The sequence below is a fragment of the Melanerpes formicivorus genome, unplaced genomic scaffold, assembly GCF_026170545.1.
Source record: "Melanerpes formicivorus ecotype bairdi unplaced genomic scaffold, bMelFor1.0.p_v2 SCAF_9, whole genome shotgun sequence".
In the NCBI taxonomy this organism is placed as follows: Eukaryota; Metazoa; Chordata; class Aves; order Piciformes; family Picidae; genus Melanerpes; species Melanerpes formicivorus.
The window spans coordinates 17052764-17072657 of NW_027142361.1; the positions used below are offsets into that span (position 1 = coordinate 17052764).

The window sequence follows — 19894 nt, forward strand, 5'->3', positions numbered from 1 at the left end:
GTTTTTCATGGAGTTTCTAGGCTGTGTGGGACCTATACAGGACATAAAAATGTTATTTCAAACCAGGTTCAAGAGGAAGACTTCATGAGTTTACTTTTGGTCATTAGAGATGCATTAGAAGTTTTGCTCTGAAGGAATTTTGGTGTTGAAACTGAGCTGTCATCAACCTGATTATTGCTTTTCTAGTTCTTGTTGTTGCTTTGATTAGCCTAGAGGTTCTGTGCTTCTTTTGGAGCAGTCTGCATGTGTCAGAAACCTCTGTATAAAATCTTACTGGAAGTGTCTTCTAAAGAAAACCAAGGCTTACAGCTCAATAGGTTTTGTTTTTCAAGAATATTACACTTACTTGATCCATTCGTATAATTGATTTGTACAGAAGCCTTTAAGACCACTAGATATCAAACTGTCCACTCTTTACTTCAGTGTTACACTGGTGCTGTTGCAAGGAGACGATTGCCAGTGTTAATTACTTGAAGCCTACATTACTTTTTGAGCCAAAGTGGCAAATCGGTTTTGGAATGATATTGCATGGATCATAGAATCATATAATGGTTTGAATGAGCCTTAAAGGTCATCTAGTCCAACCCCACTGCAGTGAGCAGAGGGCCATCTTCAACTAGATCAGCTTTCTCAAAGCCCAGTCCAACCTGACCTGATACCTCTCCACAGGTGGAGCATCTATTACTTCCCTGGGCAACCTGGCTCAGTGTCTCAACACCTTCAGCATAAACAAATTTCTTCCTTCTTTCCAGTCTGAATCTTCCCTCTTTTAGTTTAAAACCATTACCCCCTGTCCTGTCACAACAGGCCCTGCTAAAAAGTCAGTCACCATCCTCCTTATAGAGTTCTTTACTGAAAGGATGCAAGAAGGTCTTCCCAGAGCCTTCTCTTCTCCAGGCTGAAAACCCCCAACCCTCTCAGCCTGTCATCACAGCAGAGGGGTTCCAACCCTTGCATCATTTTTGTGGCTTCCTCTGGACCTACTCCAATAGGTCCATGTCTCTCCTTCACTAAGGACCCCACAGATGGACACAGCACTGCAGGTGAGATCTCAACAAAGTGGAGCAGAGGAGCATAATCCCCTCCCTTGACCTGCTGGCCATGCTGCTTTGGATGCAGCCCAGGATACGGTTGACTTGTGTGCGGCAAGTGCACATTGCCAGCTCATATCCTACTTTTCACCCACCAGTACCCCCAAGTCCTTCTCTGCAGGGCTGCTCTCCATCTCTTCATCCCCCAGCCTGGACTGATGCTCCAATCCAGGCACGTGACTTTACACAGATGTTCTCTGCAATTTATTTGGAACAACTTTATTTCAAGGCAGTTTTACAGGGGGCATCTATTATAAAACTGCACACACAGGGGTATAAAACTCAGTTTTTTGGTTCTAAGGCAGTTAAAACAGCAGCTGGTTCATCAAAGCTCACTTTTTAATGCAATAAAATATCACTTTAAGGATTGATGTAGTCTCTATAGCTTGATAATAATATTTCTATTACCTTATAACCCTGTTTTCTCTGTTAGATTGTCGAGGGTTGAGGGGAAGGCCTCGAGCCTTCTTCCCCCCCCCGTAAGTAAAGGGAAAAAAAAAAAATTAAAGAAAACCACAGCTGGATTAGCAAAGGATTGTGTGCTGTATTTACAAAGCAGTTTAGGAAATGCAGGGGAGTATATACACAATTTACAGTATTTTACAATATATACAGAAATATACAACAAAGTAACACAAGAATGAGATTCCCTTCCCCCGCCAGGAGGAAGGGTTTCCCCCTGTACCCCCTTCTCTCCCCTTTTTCCCCAAAGAGGGTTAGAAAGAGAGAAAAAAGAGCAATTGTTAATTGAAAGCAGTTATATGTTAGTAGAGGCCTTATCTGCTCAAGGTCACTCTGGCCGAAAGCCCAGAAGCCGCAAGCTGCAAAAGGAGAAAGTGCAAGACTGAGTGAGACCAGTCTCACTGGGAATCAAAACTTAAGGCAGTACTTTGCTTCTCCACCAATGAAATTAGTTTAGACCTGTCTTGTTTATAAAACATTCGGCCATGGTGTCCCTTTGTTAAAGGCACTCCCTCAAACGGTCACATAGATTTTATTAGGGTGTGATTCTTCATTCCCAACCAGTACATGAACATTTTTATGGCAGGAAAGATCTGTTGGTGGGTGTGCTCACTTTCATTGGCTTGATTGAGTCTTTGTTGCTACAGGTTTTAATGTGTTAAACTCGATGCTTTCAAAGAGGGGTGTGTGGTTCTCTCTCAGTTAATTTCAAATACCCACCATATGCCAGCCTAAAATTTGTCTAAGAACCTCTACATTTCCAAGAGTGTTTCTTTCTCAGAACATTGAACAAAAACTGTTTTAAACCTTGAAACTTCTGTTGTCAAAGGGCTCAAATGCTGGTGAGTGGAATAGTGAAACCATGTAGTAAAATGCTACTCGGATCTGTAGGAAGCCGTTAACACAATGGCTCAGCGGGAGTCAAAAGAACAATAATGGTTTCATTCACATCAAATTGGGTTGAAGGACCCATGGACCCTAGGGAGTATTAGAAGGGGTTTTCTCCTAACCCATCCAATTTTTTTTTCCCTTAAACTAAGCATGCTTCCCTAATTAAACTGTCCAGACTTATAATTGAAACAGATTTCCAAATCTGGGGAGGGGAAATAATTTTATCCTTAGATCATGCTAGTAAAATATATTGTTAAGTTAGGGGGAAATGCCAAGCTTTGTGGAAAGCATCACTCACAAAAGAAGACCATATTTTTTTAAAAGCCTTGAAGTTGTTTAACTTCAAAGATTTGAATATCACTTTCTGAGATTCAGCTGTCCTAAGTTGAGAGCTACAGTTGACTCCACAGTAGATGCAGGTTTCACGTGCAGAACTTACACAGGGTTGTGGTAGTAAGAATTTGCTGCTTGCATAGGCACAGTGAACAAACCTGAGGTTAGAAATTCATTAGTGTGTTCAACCATGACCTCATCTTTGCCATCAGAGGATGATGCCACAGTAACTCATTCTGGAAAATTGCTAATGGGGGAGTTGGGGCATGCAGCTGCTGCAGGCAAGCCCCCTGCCTGCCTCCTGTGTGACTGCTTCATGCAGGAGATACCATGGGGTTAATAATTCGCTGCAGATTCTCCTGGCTGCTGCTAAAGGGATCGGGCAGCTGGTGTTCAGATGAAAAGCAGACATTGTGTTTCTTTGAATACTTAAAGGGCTAAAGACTCCCCAAATGGAGGAAGCAACAGGATACCTTTATGCTTTCAATCATGATTTCTGCCTACCTACCTTGATGTTTCCTGGGTTGACTTGGCTATGTGTTATTATGCTTATTTGTCAAGTCACAAAATCCCAGCATGGTGTGAGTTGGAAGGAACCTCTGAGGATCATTTAGTCCAAGCCCACTGCCAAAGCAAGGTCACCTAGAGCAGGTTGTCCTGCATTGTGTCCAGCAGAGTTGGGAATACCTCCACAAAAGGAGGTTCCACAATATTTCTGGGCAGCCTGTTCCAGTGCTTCAGCACCCTCCCAGGAAGGAAGTTTTTCCTCGTGTTCAGATGGAATCTCCTGGGTTCCAGTTCATGTCTGTTGCCCCTTACCCTGTCTCTGAGCTTCTCTGAAAAGTCTGGCTCCATCCTTTTGACTTCTGCCCTTTAGATATGGATAAGCATTGATCTGGGATGCATCAGTTGCTTTCCTTGTGAAATAAAAAATTTTCAGCCACGAAGACAAGAAATCAGTATTCATCCCAGTTTGTATTTCCTCTCTTGGAGGAGTAAGTGCAGGGCAAAATGGAACTTGTGTTACCTTACTTTGCCTTCAGTGTCCTTGGAAATTCAAGTTTATGGGAGAGACTAGGAAGGAGAGGAAGGGTTTGTGAAAGCTGGCAGAAGCTCTCTCTCCATGAGCATGTCTTAATCCTCAGCTTCCTGCAGCATCATGAGCTGCTGCAGTTTGGGCAGTGGCTTTAATCCATTGCCTGGGCAGCAACAGCAGGTAAAGCAGGCAGCAGTTGGCCCTTGTACTGTAGCCATGAGGGCTCAAGTGAGCTCTGAGGTGAGCTGTCAAAAGCTCAGTGTAGTGAGCATTGTTTCTGTGAGTCTCCTTTAGTAAGGAGAAAACAACTGCTACATTGAGAAGTGAGGTTTATTTACAGAATTGACAGCGTAGCTAATACAAAGGGTTTCAAAAGATGCTGAGGGGACTGGGGCATCTCTGTGATGAGGAAAGGCTGAGAGGCCAGAGGTTGTTTAAGCCTGTAGAAGGGAAGCCTGAGAGGGGATCTTCTCAATGCTTGCCAATATCTAAAGGGCAGAGGTCAAAATGAGGAGACCAGACTCTATTCAGTGGTGTCCAGTGACAGGGTAATGGACAATTGGAACACAGAGGAGTTTCTATCTGAACCTGAGGAGAGCCTTCTTTCCTGTGAGGTTTCTGGAGTCCTGGAACAAGCTGCCCAGAGAGGTTGTGGAGTTTCCTTTTCTGGAGAAGTTCCCAACCTGCCTGGCCATGCTCTTGGGCAAGCTGCTCTGGGTGACCCTGCTTTAGGAAGAGAATGGACTGAATGATCCTCAGAAGACTCTTCCAAACCTCCACTATGCTGGAATTTGGTGATTATGTATGATTATGTAATTTAGTTGCACTTTCCTCACCACAGGGAAAATTAATTGGTTTTGTGGATGTCAGTTTAGGCAACTTCAGGAGCTGTGTTTTGTATCAACCTAGACAAATCTCTTAATTTAGTTACAGATATGAAGGTTGCTGTGTTAGAGCATCATACTTTCAATATGGATAATGACAAGTTGACTAAGGTGTTGCTACAAATGATGATTTTGATTGTTTCTGATGCTGGGATTATTTGCAGTAATTGCAGTGCTGAGATCTTTGCAGTTGACATTACTTCTCTGTCAGGTATCTGCTCATAGCAGCCTAAAAATATCTTACCCATCCACCTCCATTTTCACTGAGGTTGGGCTATTTTTCCTTTTCTGTAGGGGGTAGCAGTGCCTTTGTAATCTACTTTCAGCACAGTAATCAAAATGAAGAGCTGAATTTTGTGTGGATGTCCCACTTTTCACTCATTGCTTTATAGAATGAATTCATTCTTGGCCTGGAAAATTGCACTAATGGCTTTGTGCAAGAAGAGTTCCTGCAGTGGAAAATGAAGTTAATTTTCACTAGCTAGAGAATCTTGTACCACCATCATAAATGTAGCATTTTAACTGGGCTGGGTGCTTTACATGTTCTTCAGGTCAGACTTTCATTTCATATCTAGTATTTTTTTTCACAGAAGCACAGAATTATAGGAGTGGGAAGGAATCTTTGGAGTGAAGAGTGCCAGTGCATGGCACTGTGCATGAGCATGTCTGCTTCACTACATCATCTGTGCTTTTAGAATCACAGAATGGTTTGGGTGACCTTTAAAGGTCATCTAGTCCAACTGCCCTGCAGTGAGCAGGGACATCTTCAATTAGAGCAGGTTGCTCAGAGCCCTCTCCAACCTGTCCTGGAATGTTTCCAAGGATGGAACATCTATCACCTTTTGGGACAACTTGGGATAGTGTCTCACCACCCTCAGCTTAAAAAATGTCTTCCTCTAGTCTAGCCAGGGAATTATAGGCCTGTCAGCCTGACCTCAGTGCCAGGCAAGATCATGGAACAGGTCATCCTGAGTGCAATAACACAGCACTTAGAGGATGGCCAAGTGATCAGGCTCAGCCAGCATGGATTTAGGAAGGGCAGGTCCTGCCTGACCAACCTGATCTCCTTCTATGATCAGGTAACCCGACTGGTGGATGTGGGGAGGCCTGTGGATGTAGTTTACCTGGACTTCAGCAAGGCCTTTGACACCGTCCCCCATAGCAAACTCCTGGCCAAGCTGTCAGCCCATGGCTTGGACGGGAACACTCTGAGCTGGGTTAGGAACTGGCTGGATGGCCGAACCCAGAGAGTGGTGGTGAATGGTGCCACATCCAGCTGGTGGCCAGTCAGTAGTGGAGTCCCCCAGGGATCAGTGCTGGTCCCCATCCTCTTTAACATCTTTATTGATGATCTGGATGAGGGCATTGAGTCCATCATCAGTAAATTTGCTGATGACACCAAGCTGGGGACAGGAGTTGATCTGCTAGAGGGTAGAGAGGCTCTGCAGAGAGACCTCGACAGGCTGGACAGATGGGCAGAGTCCAACGGCATGAGATTTAACACATCCAAGTGCCGGGTTCTGCACATTGGCCACAACAACCCCATGCAGTGCTACAGGCTGGGGTCAGAGTGGCTGGAGAGCAGCCAGGCAGAGAGGGACCTGGGGGTGCTGGTTGATGGTAGGCTGAACATGAGCCTGCAGTGTGCCCAGGCAGCCAGGAGGGCCAATGGCATCCTGGCCTGCATCAGGAACAGTGTGGCCAGCAGAAGCAGGGAGGTCATTCTGCCCCTGTTCACTGCACTGGTTAGGCCGCACCTCGAGTCCTGTGTCCAGTTCTAGGCCCCTCAGTTTAGGAAGGATGTTGACTTGCTGGAACGAGTCCAGAGAAGGGCAACGAAGTTGGTGAGGGGCTTGGAACACAAGCCCTATGAGGAGAGACTGAGGGAGCTGGGGCTGCTTAGCTTGGAGAGGAGGAGACTCAGGGATGACCTTATTGCTCTCTACAACTCCCTGAAGGGGGGTTGTAGACAGGCAGAGGTTGGTCTCTTCTCCCAGGCAGCCAGCACCAGAACAAGAGGACACAGTCTCAGGCTGCGCCAGGGGAAGTTCAGGCTGGAGGTCAGGAGGAAGTTTTACACAGAGAGAGTGATTGCCCATTGGAATGGACTGCCCGGGGAGGTGGTGGAGTCGCCGTCATTGAAGGTGTTCAGGAGGAGACTTGACAGGGTGCTTGGTTACATGGGTTAGTTGATTAGGTGGTGTTGGATGATAGGTTGGACACGATGATCTTGAAGGTCTCTTCCAACCTGGTCTATTCTATTCTATTCTATTCTATTCTATTCTATTCTATTCTATTCTATTCTATTCTATTCTAAATCTCTCCTCTTTTGGTTTAAAACCATCACCCCTCCTTGTATCACAGTATCACTAAGGTGTCACAAAAGGCCCTGCTAAAGAGTCTGTCCCCAGCTTTCTTATCATCACCTTCAAGTACTGAAAGGATGCAAGAAGGTCTCCTCAGAGCCTTCTCTTCTCCAGGCTGAACAACCCCAAATTTCTGAGCCTGTCATCACAAGAAAGGGGTTCCAGCCCTTGCATCAGTTCTGTGCCCTGGTCTGGATCCATTCCTAACAGGTCCATGTTTCTTCTGTGCTGAGGACCCCAGAGCTGGACACAGTACCCCAAGTGATGTCTTACCAAAGTGGAGCAGAGGGACAGAATCCCCTCCCTCAACTGCTGGCCACACTGCTTTGGGCTTGACCTCATATAAACCTGTGGAATTTCAGAGATAAAATAATGGACATATATTAGAATGAAAACAACCTGAAAATCAAGAGTACTACCAATGGCAAAGTTTATCTAATTTCAGATGTTTCCATCCCAGCCAGGCAGCCCAGCCTCTTTTTCTAGCTGAAGCAGAGAAATGGGAGTTTTTATAGTGATTCATAGAGCATGAAGATTAATTCTACCTGACTTTAGACTTTCTCTGCAAGAACAATGAGCACAACACAAGTGCTTTTGCACACGTCATTTCTCTGAGTTCTTGAAGCAATTCCCATGCTTATCTCTTGACATATTTTTGGGTTTTCCTTCTGATCTTCACTTTTATGAGGTGTTTTCAAGGACTTAAAAGTGGTGCTGTAAGATGATGTAATACCAAATATCATTTCTATCAGCAACAAAAACAATTAGTCAATCCAGACAATTTTTTCCCTGTTCTGCTCCACCTATTCCATTCCTGGGTTGGAACTAGATGATCTTTAAGGTCCCTTCCAACCTAAGCCATTCTGTGAATCTATGAGGCCCCAGTCATGCTGTCTAATAGTGCCAAATGGGTTTTTACTGAAGATGGGAGTTCTTACCCACCCACTTCCGTTCATTGCTGGTGTCAGATAGAGAGGAGAAGATTAATTGTGGTTGCCTGAGAAACCCAAAGCATAAAAGGAAGGAATGTTTTGTTAATAGCAGCTCTCCTCTGTCAGTGGCAGTTATGTGTATCTAGTACAGGCACAAATGAAAACAAAGTGCAAGCTTGCTAATATATTCCTCTTATTCCTGAAATGGTACCACATCACAGATCATTTTAATGCATTGTTTGACAACCAGCACTGGAACAATGGGTTTGAATATTAGAATGAATTTTTGTCACATGCTTATGGTTGTTGCTTTGGCTCAGAAATTTGCCCTTTTCTTGTTTCCCCTTTTCACAAACATACCTTTTGATCTCTTCACAGTTAATTTTTTTTAACTGTTCAATATCAAGATCATTTGAGATGTCTCCAAATTAACACTGCTGAGATAAAAATCTCTTCATTTCAGGCTAGTTGGGCTCATTAGCAACTACGAGCTGCTTTGTATGGTTTGCATCCTTTGTAAAGGTTGCCCATGTAATAGGGGTGGGGTAACGCTTCCAAGAGTGTTTCATTCCCCCCTTGGTGTGGCTTTGTCCTCTTTGCTTCATGCCTGGTGCCCTCAGCAAACACAGCAGGAAGATTACTAAAAGCAGAGACTATGTGTAGCCATTGAGCAGAACCCTTTCAACACCAGGAAGCTTTCTTATGAACAGGTGCCAACAGGAAGGCGACTGTGGTGGTAAAGTAATAGTGGGCTGAGAGGCAAGAGCAGGGGAGTGTTTGGTCTCTTCCCTGCTGTCACTTCACTCCAATGAAAAATGTAGCTCGTAGTGCCTACTTTGAAATAAAAACTGTGCAGAAGCAGAAGAGACAGACAAGTTGCTGTAAGTTCCTGTTCAGGTTTGGCAGATACATCTTCTGTGTCCCGCTCTGGGGAAAAACAAAACAACAAAAAAAGGAACAAAAGCAAATAATTTTGATCCTGTATTCTCTTTCTACAGTAGTTTTCCCTCCCCACATTTGTGTTGATGTTTGAATGCAGTGAGTACTAAATGTTTAGGGATGGCCCTGTTGACTTGCATGCACCTCAGAAAAGCTCTTGCAGCAGACTGTCTTTTCCCATGGCTGCAGTGTGGGTGAAGTGTAGCCCCTGTTGACACAGGCTTTATTTTCATGCACAAGTGCTTTAGAACAATTGCACATGTGGAGCAAAGAGAAGAAAAGATGGGGCTTGCATCATAAAAGAACCCAGCAGCAAGAACTGTCTGTGGTTTTGGGGGTGCTGGTGCTGGTGAAGTTGGGATGGAGTTTCCCCATTTTGACTGGCTGCAGTATGTGTCCTGTTCCAGGTTTTGCCATTTTCTGCACTAATGGGGGGGTGTAGCCACTATCTTTTCAAATACCAAATATCTCATCTGTTTTGCCATCTGTGTGACAGTGGGTCTTCAGAAACCTGCAGGGGAGTGCACTAAGCTGGCTACAGAAAAAAGGCTTTGTTAACAAACATCTTAGAACCATTTGCGTGTGGTACAGGCATAAAGAGAATATATTTAGAGATGTCTATAAATCTAGAGTTCTCCTCCCCCCTCTTTTTCATTAATTATTGTTTAGAATTCCTCTTAGAAGAGGTAATGGATTTGCTTAAATCTGCCCTCCTTGTTGAATGTAATTATTCTGTCCTAAAGAAAAAGGGGGGGGGGGGGGGGGGGGGGGAGAAACAAAAAGAGGTTGAGGTAAGAAAGTGTTTCCATATTGCTGTGTCCTTGGAAGAGACTGAGCAAATCTGAATTATCAGTTAGGCTTCATTCAAAAACAAAGGCAGTGTCAGCAGAGGGTAACATTAATCACAGTATTACAGTTTGCTAGCAGTGAATCAGTTAATTTCTCCTGGTTTGTGCTTAGGAAATAGAAGACATTCAAGAGAGAGAATACACTCAAGTTAATTTCTTAGAATACTCCTTTGCAGCATTAATAACACCAGCCCTGTCTCCTCCTTGCACATCCAGGGCTTTGATAAATCCTACATCAGATGCAATGTATTCTCTTATCTCACCTTGGCATGTATGCAATTTCCAGTCAATTACCATACCAAGTGAAAGCAATCATTTCATCCCCATGACTCACTGCTGGCTGGGTTTTTTATTGGATTGACTGAGCTAGAGACAAAGGGAAATGTTGATTTCTCAACCATTTTCTTCACAGGTTGATTTGTACTTGCACCCAAGTATGACTCCTCAAGGTCATCTTTTCCCTCCATCCCCTTTCTTTGAATTCAATATTTTGCTGAGGGTGACTTCCCAAAGGAGCTCAGGTCTTGCTGGGTTTGAGTTCTCAGTTTCATTCCATTCTCTTTTTAATAAGCTTGCTTTATATCTAGAACAGGCTTTAATTCTGATTAGGGAGGAAGCTCTTTTCCCACTAACTCTTTTAATTACTATTAAAATGGCAAAAACAACTAAGTCAAGAGGTCTGATTTCTCTGGTTTCCAAGAACCAGTCACTCTTAACTGTCAAAATTGAATGTTGCAGTCCATCTGTTGAAATTGGTCACCTAGAAGAAGATTTTACTTCTAATTTTAATAAATGGAAGGGAATTGTCTCTAATTTGCATTTGGAAGTTCTGAATAGCTTTGTTTTCGTCAATGGTTATCACTCTTCCACTGGATCTTATACTTTTAGGTGTTGGTAGTGTCAAAATAGTTGTAGACCAGCTTACAAAGGGAAAGTCTTTAATGTGATGTTAACTGTAGTTCTCTGCCAAAATCTCAGCAAATGCTGAACCTTGACCTTTCTAAGTCCAAATATTCTGCAGCTGAGTGAATGCCAGCTAGTGCCCTCTAACATTTCTTGACTGTTGCATGATCTGTTGTGCCAGCACAGAAACTCCCAAGTGCAGTACTGTGGTGGGTGGAAGGGCAAGGCCGAGAAGCCTCCTCCCTTCCCCCTTGTAAAGTAAAAGGGAAAAAAAAATTGAAGGGAAAAGAAAAAAAAACTCGCAAGCTGAATTAGCAAAGCAGTGGAGCTATATTTACAAAGCGATGTAGGGTTTGCAGGGGATTATTTACAAATTTACAATATCTACAATATATACAAAGATATACAACAGAGTAACACAGAAATGAGAGTGAACCCCTCTCGGCAGAGAGGGGGGTTCCCCACCTCCTCTTTCCCCTCTCTCCCCCCTTTCCCCAGATTAGGTTAGAAGAGAGAGAGCGAAAGAAAGAAGTTAAAAGCAGTTTTGTGTTAATTGGAAGGGAGTTAGTATACAGGCCTGTTATCTGGTTTTCAAGGCCGAGGCCTTGGCAGAAAGCCCAGCACAGAAAGCTGCTGCACGGAGCAAAGACGGAAGCAAGACTGACTGAGAAGTGCTGGAAATGTCCACTTCACTCCCACTTCATAAGGTGCTTCCTCCCACTCGTCCAATGAAATTAGTTTAGACTATTCCTTCCGTTTACCAACTTCCGTCCACCATGTTCCCTTTCTTAAGGGGGCAACGTCAACCGGCCACAGTCCACCCCTTCTAAACAATTTCATTGGCTGTTCATACTGTCCATCTAATCCAAAACGATATTTACAGTTCGTAAGTAAAGTCCATAGTCCATTCTGGCTATGCTCAGATGTAGATGATTCAAAAGTCCAAGAAAATCAGAAAATGAGAAAAATGGAAAACAGTTAATTTCTTCACTGACGAAGCGAAGAAAAAGGGAAACAGGGATTCTCAGGGTCTCTTAGTTGACTCAGGGCTCTCAGGGATCTCAGGGATTGTGCACCATAGATTCCTCGTTGATTCTTTCCTTTGGACGTGATGTGGCTGTACAACAGTTTGAAATTAACTTCTTTCAGCTAAAGCTAAATTTCTTTGTGGAATACACTGAATTTCACCATTCTCTTGCATTACCCAGTAAGTGTGACCCGGACCTTCAGCTGAAACCACCCCTCGGACAGGTTTAGCCTCTCCTGAGGGTGAAAATACCCAAACAGTTTTACCTAACAGATTCTTTTCTCTAACAACAGGAACTCTATCACCTTCTACTTTCCGTAGCAAATCTGAATGTGCAGGTCCAGCTCGGTTCACTGAACCTCTACTATTTACCAGCCAGGTTGCTTGTGCTAAATGTTTTTCCCAGTTTTTCAAAGATCCACCTCCCATGGCTTTGAGAGTGGTCTTCAACAAACCGTTGTAGCGTTCAATCTTCCCTGAAGCTGGTGCATAGTAGGGAATGTGGAATACCCACTCAATACCGTGCTCTTTTGCCCAGTTCTTTACAAGGTTGTTCTTGAAATGAGTTCCGTTGTCTGACTCAATCCTCTCTGGAGTTCCGTGTCTCCACAGGATTTGTCTCTCCAGACCGAGAATGGTGTTGCGTGCAGTTGCATGTGGAACTGGATAAGTTTCCAACCATCCAGTGTTTGCCTCTACCATAGTAAGCACGTACTGTTTACCAGAACGAGAACGTGGTAGAGTGATGTAGTCAATCTGCCAAGCTTCACCATACTTGTACTTGGACCATCTGTCACCATACCACAAGGGCTTAAGTCGTTTTGCCTGCTTAATAGCAGCACAAATGTCACAGTCATGGATGACTTGTGTGATAGCATCCATGGAAATGTCTATGGATCTGTCACGAGCCCATTGGTATGTTGCATCTCTGCCTTGATGTCCTGACGAATCGTGAGCCCACCGAGCTAAGAATATCTCACCTCGGTGTTTCCAGTCGAGATCAAGATTAGAGTCCATGTCTACTTGAGAAACTCTTGCAGCTAGATCTGCCTGATGGTTGTATTGCTGTTCCTCAGTAGCTTTGCTCTTAGGAATGTGAGCATCGATGTGTCTCACTTTCACTGGAATTCTCTCGATTCGGTCAGCAATGTCCTGCCACAGGTTGGCTGCCCAAATGGGTTTTCCTTTCCTCTGCCAACCACTCTTTTTCCAGTTCTTTAGCCAACCCCATAGAGCATTGGCTACCATCCATGAGTCGGTGTAGAGATAAAGCTTTGGCCATCTCTCACGTTCAGCCACGTCGAGAGCTAGCTGGACAGCTTTTACCTCTGCGAACTGACTGGATTCTCCTTCTCCATCTTTCGCCTCTGCAACTCGGCGTGTTGGACTCCACACAGCAGACTTCCACCTTCGCTTGTTTCCAACAAGACGACAGGAACCGTCTGTGAACAAAGCATATTTCTTTTCATCATCAGAAAGGTCATTGTAAGGAGGAGCTTCCTCAGCACGAGTTACTTTCTCCTCTGGAGGTTTAGCACAGTTGATGCCTTCAGGCCAACTTGAGATCACCTCCACTAGACCAGGTCTTTCAAGATTTCCCATTCGAGCTCTCTGTGTTATCAGAGCCATCCACTTAGACCAGGTTGAGTCTGTGGCATGATGTGGTGTGGAGCCTTTGCCTTTGAACATCCAATTCAAAACCGGTAATCTGGGAGCTAGAAGAAGTTGTGATTCAGTTCCAATCACTTCAGAAGATGCTTTTACTCCTTCATAGGCAGCTAAAATTTCTTTCTCTGTTGGAGTATAATTAGCCTCTGAACCTCTGTAACCTCGACTCCAGAAACCAAGAGGTCGTCCACGTGTCTCACCTGGAGCTTTTTGCCACAAGCACCAGGTTGGACCATTGTCACTTGCAGCCGTGTACAAAATGTTCTTAATGTCTGGACCATCTCGGACAGGTCCCAGACCCATTGCTTGAATTACCTCTTGTTTTATCTGGTCAAAGGCTGCTTGTTGTTCAGGTCCCCAGTGGAAATGGTTTCTCTTTCGAGTTACATCATACAGAGGTTTCACAATTTGACTGTATCCAGGAATGTGCAGTCTCCAAAATCCCACTATCCCCAAGAAACGTAGGGTCTCTTGCTTGTTGGTGGGATTTGCCATGGTAGAGACTCTATTTACCACATCCACTGGAATGTGTCGGCGACCATCCTGCCACCGCACTCCCAGAAACTGAATTTCTGTGGTAGGTCCTTTCACCTTGTCTCGTTTGATGGCAAAACCTGCATCCAGAAGAATGTCAATGATTTTGTTACCTTTCTTGAAGACTTCCTCAGCAGTTTTACCCCAGACGATGATGTCATCGATGAACTGGATGTGTTCTGGAGCACCGCCTTTCTCCAGAGCATCGTGGATCACTGCATGACAGATGCTTGAGCTGTGGATCCAGCCCATTGGCAGTCTGTTGAAAGTGTACTGGATTCCTCTCCAGGTGAAAGCAAACTGAGGCCTGCATTCCTCTGCTATGGGAATAGAGAAAAATGCATTAGCAATGTCTATGGTAGCATACCATTTGGCCTCTTTGGATTCCAGCTCATACTGTAGCTCCATCATGTCTGGTACTGCTGCACTCATAGGTGGTGTCACTTCATTCAGGGCTCGGTAGTCTACCGTCAGACGCCAGTCTCCACTCTGCTTCCGCACAGGCCACACTGGACTGTTGAAAGGTGAATGAGTTTTGCTGACGACTTTCTGACTCTCCAACTGACGAATCAGATTCTGAATGGGCAACAAAGAGTCACGGTTGGTTCTGTATTGTCTGTGATGCACAGTCTGAGAAGCAACCGGCAATTTAATGTCCTGTATCTTATGTTGTCCCACAACTGCAGATTCATCAGAAAGTTCAGGTCTGGCAGACAGCTTCAATTTTTGTCCATCAATTTCTATAGAAGCTACTCCAAAAGCCCATTTGTAACCTCTAGGGTCTTTGAAACGCCCTTCTCTCAGAAAATCAATTCCCAAAATACAAGGTGCGTCAGGTCCGGTCACAACTGTATGCTTCCTCCATTGTTTACCAGTTAAACTTATATTAACCTCTACCTTACTTAACTCTTGAGATCCACCAGTGACTCCCAGAATAGTTATAGACTCTGATCCCTGATAATTTGATGGTATTATGGTGCACTGAGCTCCTGTGTCAACCAAGGCCCTGTACTTCCGAAATTGTGAAGTGCCAGGCCACTGGATGTACACATCCCAATAGATTCTCTTATCTCTGTTATCCCTCTCCTCCCCCTGGCGGGAGGCAGGGCACCCCTAGTTATGGGGAACATGCGCACATGTGCATTGCACATATTGTGCAGGGTTATAACTTTGCATGTTATGACTGGAGCCACTGTTGGAGCCATAAGAGTCGTTCTGGGGAACTGTGGAAGTAACAGCTACCCTTCTGGTATTGCTACCTTGGGTTCTGCCACTTTGCAATTCCCTCAGTCTCCTGAAAAGATTAGAAGTTGGTTGGCCATCCCAGCGGTTCATGTTCTCACCAAACTGATCACGCAGAGTTATCCAAATAGTTCTACGTGATTGCCTTGGTGGTCTGTTTTGGAATGACCTGTTTTGGAATATCCTGTTTTGGAATGACCTCCTTGGAGGACGTGTATTCCTCACAGATGAGACTTGTACCCACCTGGAGGAAGAATTGAAACTATCCCTTTGTGCCAATTGGGATATGGAATTTCTAAATTCATCTTTTAACTCTCTTATGCAATTCTGAATATCACCAGACATAGTTTTAATGGCCGAAACCAAAGAACCACGTGTCATGCTATCCTCCAATTGTCTCATTTGATCACTGAATTGGCCAACCGTGGGAGAAGCTCCACCATAACTTCTTGACACAATTCTGCTTGCCAGAATGTTTGCATAATTAGAAGGAGCAAGTTTGATGATCTTTTTAGCAAGACCAATACCCACAGGAATGTCATCAGGATTCAGAGTTTCATGTTCACCATAGAGTAGCTCTCTAACAGCAAATTCTCTCAAGCGCCTAATTCCCTCATCTATGGTAGTCCAGGGTTTAGGATTCCAGGGAAGATCATCTCGGGAAGGGTATCTCAGGGCAACCGCTATTAAAAGGCGTATCCACAGATTAACCTTACCGAGAGCTTCGCCTAGATGTCTATCTATTCCATTGTCCCTTGAGAGAGTTCCTAACTGAGCTGCTGACTTGTCTCCAACTGTTAGAGCTGAAGCACCTGTATCATAACACCTACTAAGCCAAGCTAGAACTGGCTCCTTATCTGCCCTGGTGAAATCTTTACGGACATTTCGCAATTCCTCCCGTGGTGACGAACAGTCCGTAATATCATCTTCATCTTCATCTCCCTGAATTCTTTGCCCGTAAAATCCTGCTGTCATTCTCCTAAGGATCTCTTTAAGCTGAGAACCACCTTTGCCAGCTGCCTTCCTAGCTTCATCTCTATCCTGCTTTGATCTCACTAGGTTAGCTAGATCTTTAAAACAAACCTTCTCTTCCTCCTGAGCAGGATCTTTTAGAGTAGAGGGCCCCTCACCAGGATCAGTCTCCACCTCTTCTTCTCCATCTTGGGCCTTTCCACTTCTAGTCTTTAAAGGAGCCATCTTGACTGGAGCTGTGTTTGCATTTACAGCCACCTTAATGGAAGCTGACAGGTCCTGAGATAAATCAGCTGCTGGGGCAGTGACTTCCGGTCCCACTGAGGGAGTGGGTGGAAGTGACGTTGCTCCATTACTGGCCGACGGAGAAGAAGAAGAAGGAGAAGGAGTAGGTGCCATGTTGATACCAGCCGATGCCCTTGGCTGCTTGCTAGAATCAGCAGAAAAGTCATTTAGAGCTGCCTTACCAATTAACTTTTTAGCCTTCTTTTTAACTGACACGGGTTCTCCACAGTCCTCGTCACTAGATGACTCTGGGACTGATCGAGAGCCACGGCGTTTTCTTTTTGATCTAGTTTTAATAACAAAACACGCCCTGGACACCTTTCTCTCTCGCCGTAAAGAAATCAGGAGATACACGATAATTATCACCAGCAGCAGAATTATAGACATGAAATAAATCACCTTTGGATCCCAGGCATCACCTAAAGTTACTGTCTCCTCAGGCGGAATCTTAAAACTCTTTATCTCAATTGGGAGAGTGGTGGAGGTAACATTCCTGTATCTCACTGGCCATAATAAATTAATACATTTTCCATACCATAATTTAACTCTATACATAACCCACATATAAATTGTCCGCACCAAATATTTACCCAGGTAATCCAAAATCAAACCCAAACAATACCTGTAAATCAGAGCCCCAAAAATTGAAAAGAATAATCGCTCCACAAACCACAATACCTTCATGTTTGCTAATTCAGCTAGAAAACACTAAATCAATCAAATAATAAATTGAACTAATTATCTGCCCCACGTTGGGCGCCAATAAAAAAAATGTGGTGGGTGGAAGGGCAAGGCCGAGAAGCCTCCTCCCTTCCCCCTTGTAAAGTAAAAGGGAAAAAAAAATTGAAGGGAAAAGAAAAAAAAACTCGCAAGCTGAATTAGCAAAGCAGTGGAGCTATATTTACAAAGCGATGTAGGGTTTGCAGGGGATTATTTACAAATTTACAATATCTACAATATATACAAAGATATACAACAGAGTAACACAGAAATGAGAGTGAACCCCTCTCGGCAGAGAGGGGGGTTCCCCACCTCCTCTTTCCCCTCTCTCCCCCCTTTCCCCAGATTAGGTTAGAAGAGAGAGAGCGAAAGAAAGAAGTTAAAAGCAGTTTTGTGTTAATTGGAAGGGAGTTAGTATACAGGCCTGTTATCTGGTTTTCAAGGCCGAGGCCTTGGCAGAAAGCCCAGCACAGAAAGCTGCTGCACGGAGCAAAGACGGAAGCAAGACTGACTGAGAAGTGCTGGAAATGTCCACTTCACTCCCACTTCATAAGGTGCTTCCTCCCACTCGTCCAATGAAATTAGTTTAGACTATTCCTTCCGTTTACCAACTTCCGTCCACCATGTTCCCTTTCTTAAGGGGGCAACGTCAACCGGCCACAAGTACATAGCACTTAGAGGATTCACACAGCACTTAAAGGATGGCCAAGGGATCAGGCCCAGCCAGCATGGATTTAGGAAGGGCAGGTCCTGCCTGACCAACCTGATCTCCTTCTATGATCAGGTAACCCGCCTGGTGGATGTGGGGAGGCCTGTGGATGTAGTCTACCTGGACCTCAGCAAGGCCTTTGACACCGTCCCCCATAGCAAACTCCTGGCCAAGCTGTCAGCCCATGGCTTGGATGGGAGCACACTGCGATGGGTTAGGAACTGGCTGGATGGCCGAGCCCAGAGAGTGGTGGTGAATGGTGCCACATCCAGCTGGCGGCCAGTCACTAGTGGTGTGCCCCAAGGATCAGTGCTGGGCCCTGTGCTCTTTAACATCTTTATTGATGATCTGGATGAGGGCATTGAGTCTATCATCAGTAAATTTGCTGATGACACCAAGCTGGGGGCAGGAGTTGATCTGCTGGAGGGTGGAGAGGCTCTGCAGAGGGACCTCGACAGGCTGGACAGATGGGCAGAATCCAATGGCATGAGATTTAACACATCCAAGTGCCGGGTTCTGCACATTGGCCACAACAACCCCATGCAGTGCTACAGGCTGGGGTCAGAGTGGCTGGAGAGCAGCCAGGCAGAGAGGGACCTGGGGGTGCTGGTTGATGGTAGGCTGAACATGAGCCTGCAGTGTGCCCAGGCAGCCAGGAGGGCCAATGGCATTCTGGCCTGCATTAAGAATAGTGTGGCCAGCAGGAGCAGGGAGGTCATTCTGCCCCTGTTCACTGCACTGGTTAGGCCGCACCTCGAGTCCTGTGTCCAGTTCTGGGCCCCTCAGTTTAGGAAGGATGTTGACTTGCTGGAACGTGTCCAGAGAAGGGCAACGAAGTTGGTGAGGGGTTTGGAACACAAGCCCCAAGGAGAGGCTGAGGGAGCTGGGGTTGCTCAGCCTGGAGAAGAGGAGACTCAGGGGTGACCTTATTGCTCTCTACAACTACTTGAAGGGAGGTTGTAGACAGGTGGATGTTGGTCTCTTCTCCCAGGCAGCCAGTACCAGAACAAGAGGACACAGTTTCAGCTGTGCCAGGGGAGGTTTAGGTTGGACGTTAGGAAGAAGTCCTATACAGAGAGAGTGATTGCCCATTGGAATGGGCTGCCCGGGGAGGTGGTGGAGTCGCCGTCATTGAAGGTGTTCAGGAGGAGACTTGATGGGGTGCTTGGTGCCATGGTTTAGTTGTTTAGGTGGGTTGGATTGGTTGATGGGTTGGACGTGATGATCTTGAAGGTCTCTTCCAACCTGGTTTATTCTATTCTATTCTATATTGAGACACTGCACTTCTGTGCATCTATTCCTACTGATTCCATTTTCAGCAAGCAGCTGGCTCATGGCTGTGTCCAGATGAATTTTGAGTATCTCTGTGGACAGAGGTTCCACAGCCTCTCTTGGCAGCTTGTCCTGTATTCAGTATTACATAGAATCTTAGAATTATTCAGATTGGAAAAGACTTCCAAGACCAAGTCCAACTGTTAACCCAGCACTGCCAAGTCCATCACTAAACCATTACCCTAAGCACCACACCTACAAGTTTTCTGAACATGTCTGGGGATTGCAAGTCCACTAGTTCCCTGTGTAGCCTGTTCCAGGTCTGAGGGGCTTGGAACACAAGCCCTATGAGGAGAGGCTGAGGGAGCTGGGGTTGCTTAGCCTGGAGAAGAGGAGGCTCGGGGAGACCACCTTGCTCTCTACAACTACCTGAAGGGAGGCTGTAGACAGGCAAAGGTTGGTCTCTTCTCCCGGGCAACCAGCACCAGAACAAGAGGACACAGTCTCAAGCTGTGCCAGGGGAGGTTTAGGCTGGAGGTTTGGAAAAAGTTCTACACAGAGAGAGTGATTAGCCATTGCAATGTGCTGACCAGGGAGGTGGTGGAGTCACCATCATTGGAGGTGTTTAGAAGGAGGCTTGATAGGGTGCTTGGTGCCATGGTTTATTTGATTAGGTGGTGTTGGATTGGTTGATGGGTTGGATGCGATGATCTTGAAGGTCTCTTCCAACCTGGTTTATTCTATTCTAAAGAAAGCTAAACCACTCTTTCAGGGAAGAAA

At 45.2% G+C, this 19894-nt stretch overlaps 1 protein-coding gene across 1 annotated transcript in view; it reads left to right on the forward strand.

Annotated features, from left to right (window-relative positions):
- FZD3 (frizzled class receptor 3) overlaps positions 1-19894 on the forward strand; it is a 104993-nt gene that overhangs the window by 45197 nt on the left and 39902 nt on the right. The window lies entirely within an intron of this gene.